We start from the raw sequence: 4,882 nt of genomic DNA, 5'->3' as shown, positions 1-4,882 counted from the left end.
TACCAGGATTTAATTTGTTTATAATTTATTCCTTGAGGGACCGTTTATGGATGTATATATAAATATATACGGTGTCACCTGAAACGAAGTCGTACGAAAAGTCCAATGTAAAAATAATAAAACATCACAGGGTTGCGAAATGGGAATTGAATTATACAATTCGGAGTTAGCTTAGTAAAACCACATGCACGATATGCAACCTAATCCCTGTAGCAAAGTTAACATTATAGTGGTTCAATTTGAATTTTCTTTGCCTTTATCCCTTTTAAGCAGCACAATACAATATACGTTAAAATGAGTCTACGGTAAGGGTTGATCTTTCAACCGAATCCATGGAGGGGGTGGGAATGCTATTGAAGTGGGAGGGAGGGTTCTCTCACTACAGTTCTGATGAAAACTCGTATCGGCCACCTTCCCTCAAAGGCTATAGCCCTTCAAAGCCGGATTTTTTTATCATCATCATCAACGGCGCAACAATCGGTGCCCGTTCTAGGCCTGCCTTATTAAGGAACTCCAGGCACCCTGGTTTTGTGTTGAGGTCCAATCCTAAAAGCTGTCTGGCGTCCTGAACTACGCTATTGCTCTATCTCAGGCAGGGTTTGCCTCGTCTTCTTTTTCTACCATAGATATTGCTTTTATAGACTTTCCGGGCTGGATCATCCTCATCCATACGGATTAAGTGACCCGCCCACTGTAACCTGTTGAACCGGATTTTATCTACAACCAGACGGTCGTGTTATCGCTCATAGATTTCGTCGTGTAGGCTATCGAATCGTCCATCCTCATGTAGGGGGTCAAAAATTCTTCGAAGAATTCTTCTTTCGAACGGGGCCAAGGCATCACAGTTTTTTTTTTGCTAACAACCTAGGTCTCGGTGGTATACATAAGGACTGGCAAGATCATAGTCTTGTACAGTCAGAGCTTTGACCCTATGGTGAGACGTTTCGAGCGGAACAGTTTTTGTAAGCGGAAATAATAGGCTCTGTTGGCTGCCAACAACCGTGCGCGATTTTCATCATTATAGCTGTTATCGGTTGTGATTTTCGACCTTAAATAGGAGGAATTATCAACGGTTTCAAAGTTGCAGCTTCCCATCTTCATTGTTTTCGTTTGACCAGTGCGATTCGATGTTATTCGTTCTTTGGTTTTTGGAACAGACGTTGCCGCCATGTACTTCTTCTTGCATTCATTGATGTGCAGCCCACGATCTCGCGCCGCCTACTCGATCTAGATGAAGGTAGACTGTGCCTCGTGTATTTACATCTGCATCGCGAATCACTTTCTCCAGGGGCAGGTCAAAGAGAATGCATGATAAGGCATCCCATTGTCTTAGACCATTGCTGATATTGAATGCTCTCTCGAGAGATCCTGCTGCTTTTATCTGGCCTCGCACATGAATTCGTTGGGATACCGAATTCTCCAATGACCGGCTTTAAAGTCGATGAAAAAATGGTGGATCTTTATGCTTGGTGGTGGCAGCATTTGTCCGTTATCTTCAGTTGGCGGGACCTCCAACTCACCGATATTTTGGTTGTTGCGCAGTTCATCAAAATACTCAACCCATCGTTGCAATATGCCAATTCTGTCTGAAATCAGATTCAGGCTTCATCCTGCTGACTTATTGGTAAAACTTCCGCGCGTGGTGGAGTTGCTGCCTGTTCTTTTCGAGTTCATAGATCCGTTGGTTTTCCCAGGCTTCTTTTTTCCGTCTGTGAAGTCGCTTTTCCGCTCGACGAAGTTCGTGATAAGTCTCTGCGCGTGCCCGTGTTCTTTGAGAATGCAACATTACTGGATGCAGCATTCTTCCATTCCGTTGCTAGCTTACATTCATCATCGAACCAGCCGTTCCGACTTTTCTTGCGGCTGGGGCCAAGTATGTTTGTGATCGTATCAATGATAACGTTCTTCAGGTGTTTGCGAGGATCATTAGTTGATACTTCATCTCGAGGACATCTGCTAGCTGCGGTTATTGTGGCATCCATTTCGCCTTTATAGGTGTTACGGAGGGCTGTGTTGTCGATGGATTCAGTGTTCACTCTCACCTGATTGTCAGAGGGGATTGTAGGTGGTGTTGTCATTCGAGGTGGAGGCGCTCGATCAGATCGTAGAAGGTATCCTTTTTCGACTCTGCAGTTTCCTCTGTAGGGGCGTGAACGTTAATGAGGCTTATATTTCTAAATTTACCTCGTAAACTCAAAGTGCATAGCCTTTCGCTTATGTTTTCAAAGTCGATAACAGCAGGCTTAATTTTTTGGCTGACTAAGAAACCTCCGAGCACATGGTTTACTGGATGGCCGCTACAATATATGCTGGAGTGGCCCTTCTCCAGGAAACCGGTCCCTGTCCAGCGCATCTCTTGCAACGCTGTTACATCAGCCTTATATTGGGACAGCGTATCGGCTAGGTGGTTAGCAGCATTCGATCTTTACACGGAGCGTACGTTCCATGAGAAAATGCGCAAATTGTTATTCCGTTGTCTTTGCCGGATTCGTCGTTTCAAAATCTATCCTATCCGAGGCTTCCTCCGTGGCTTCGTAACATCGGTTTTCCATGTAGGGTTGTCAGCCCTACCCAACCCCCAATCTGGAGGACCAGTTGGTACGATTTGTCTCATTGTTAGTCGCGGGAGACTCGCTTTCATCCTTCTCCGTCTGCAATTTTTCATTAAGAAGAAAACCACGTGGAGGTGGAGATAGGCTTTGGTTGCAGAGCTGTTGGTGTTAGTTCAGCAGGTGCTTCCCAGGTTTTATTCTCCATCGTGGATACCAATTTACGTTTCGCCCTGGGATCTATACTACCTTTTGACCGTCGCGAATTTTTTATACACCATGGTAAAATTTGAGTTTTTAACCCTACTTCCGGAAGGGGGGAGGATTTGGAGGGTATTTATGAAAAGGCAAAGAGCCTCCCCCTCTCTTATCTCGTTGAAGGATTGTAGCTGTCAGTGCGCTTGAGAAGTTATGGTCCCTCAAGTCATCGACGATGCAACAACCGGTATGCAGTCTAAACCTGCCTTAATAAAAAACTCCAGACATCCCGGTTTTGCGTTGAGGTCCAGCAATTCAATATCCTCAAAAGCGGTTTGACGTCCCGACCTACGCTATCGCTCCATCTCAGGCAGGATCTGCCAAGTCTGCTTTTTCTTATAGACTTTTCGGGCTCATCCTCATCCATACGGATTAAGAGACACGCCCATCGCAACCTATTAATTTTGTCCACAACTAGACGATCATGGTCATCGTTATATAGGCTATGGAATCGTCCATCCTCTTCTAGGTGGCTAAAAATGTCTCCTAAAATTCTTCTATCGAACGCGGCTAAGAGTTCGCAGGACTGGCAAGATCATTGTTGTGTACAGTAAGAGCGTTAACCCTAAGGTGAGACGTTTCGAGCAGAACAGTTTCTGTAAGCTGAAATAGACTCTGTTGGTTGCCAACAACCGTGGCCAGTGCTATGTTATGTTTTTGCTTCTTTGGTTTTCGGTGCTGACGTTGCCACCATATGTTTCGTCTTGCCTTTATTGATGTACAGCTCAACATCTCGCGCTGATCGCGGGGCTGTTCTTCCCAGGATGTGGATATTGTCAGCATAGGCCAGTAGTTGGGGGGACATAAAGAAAATGGTGCCTAACGCATTTACCTCAGAAACAGGGATCAGTTTTTCTAGACCGAGGTTAAAAACGGTACACGATAGGGCATGACTTTGTCTTAGACTATTGCTGATGTCGAATGTGTTCGAGGATCATCCCTGACCAATGTGCGAGGCTAGATAAAAGAAACAGTGATCGCTTTTATCTAGCCTCGCACATTGGTCAGGGATGATCCTGTGTTATCAGCGTAGGGATATCGATTTCCCCATGGCTGTGTACAGTTTTACCCTAGCTTAGCTATTATAGGCGGCCTTGAAGTTGATAAAAACATGGTGCAACTGATGGCCATATTCCAAAAGTTTTTCCATCGCTTGACGCAGAGTGAAAATCTGATCTGTTGCTGATTTGCCTAGAGTAAACCCTGTTTGGTATAGGCCAATGATGCTCTGACCCGACCAAGATAGCAGCAACTTTATACTCTATAATTGCTGCACTGTGTGATATCTCCCTTTTTATGTATGGGACAGATAATACCTCTTTACTAGCCATTAGGTATTGATTCGCAGTCCCACACTTTGAGCATAAATTGATGAGCTGCTTGGTATAATTGGTCGCTTCCATATTTAACCAGTTCAGCTGCAATTCCGTCGGCTCCTAGAGACTTATGATTTTTAAGCCAATGAATTGCACGGACTGTTTCTCCTATACTTGGTGGTGGCAGTATTAGTCCGTCATCTTCAGTTGGCGGGACTTCCAACTCGCCGTTTTTCTGGTTATTGAGCATCAACATATTCAATTCATCGCTCCAATTCGGTTTGAAATCAGATTTCCTTCTTTGTATGTGAAGGATGAAAAACGAGGTTTATAAGGCTTCATCCTGTTGGCTTTCTCCCTGTACTTTTTGAGTTCACAGACTTGTTGGTTCTCCCAGGGTTCCTTTTTCCATCTCCCGCTGCTCCCCTGGATGAAGTTCATGATATTTCTCTGCGCGTGTTCGCATTCGTTGAGATTGTCGATATGGTAGCGTTTAATTTCGAAACCTATCCCTTGATAGGTAAAGAAAGTACGGAAGAGAAGCAGCAGGAAAATTGTGGTAGTCAGTGGTAGAAAGGATATAAAAAGATTACATAGGAAGGAGAAGGGCTGCCCCCTTCATAGTTCTTTCGTGAACCTGTGGTGGTTACCTTTTCTTAGAAAGTTACAACATCTTAAAATCATTAATAGGTTTATTGGTTATCCATCAGTGTACTAGGTAATCAGTTGCCAGCTTAAACCGTATGTCAATGCCATGCT

Source organism: Hermetia illucens, chromosome 1 (assembly GCF_905115235.1).
Source record: "Hermetia illucens chromosome 1, iHerIll2.2.curated.20191125, whole genome shotgun sequence".
NCBI classification, from domain to species: Eukaryota; Metazoa; Arthropoda; class Insecta; order Diptera; family Stratiomyidae; genus Hermetia; species Hermetia illucens.
This window is presented reverse-complemented; position numbering follows the sequence as displayed.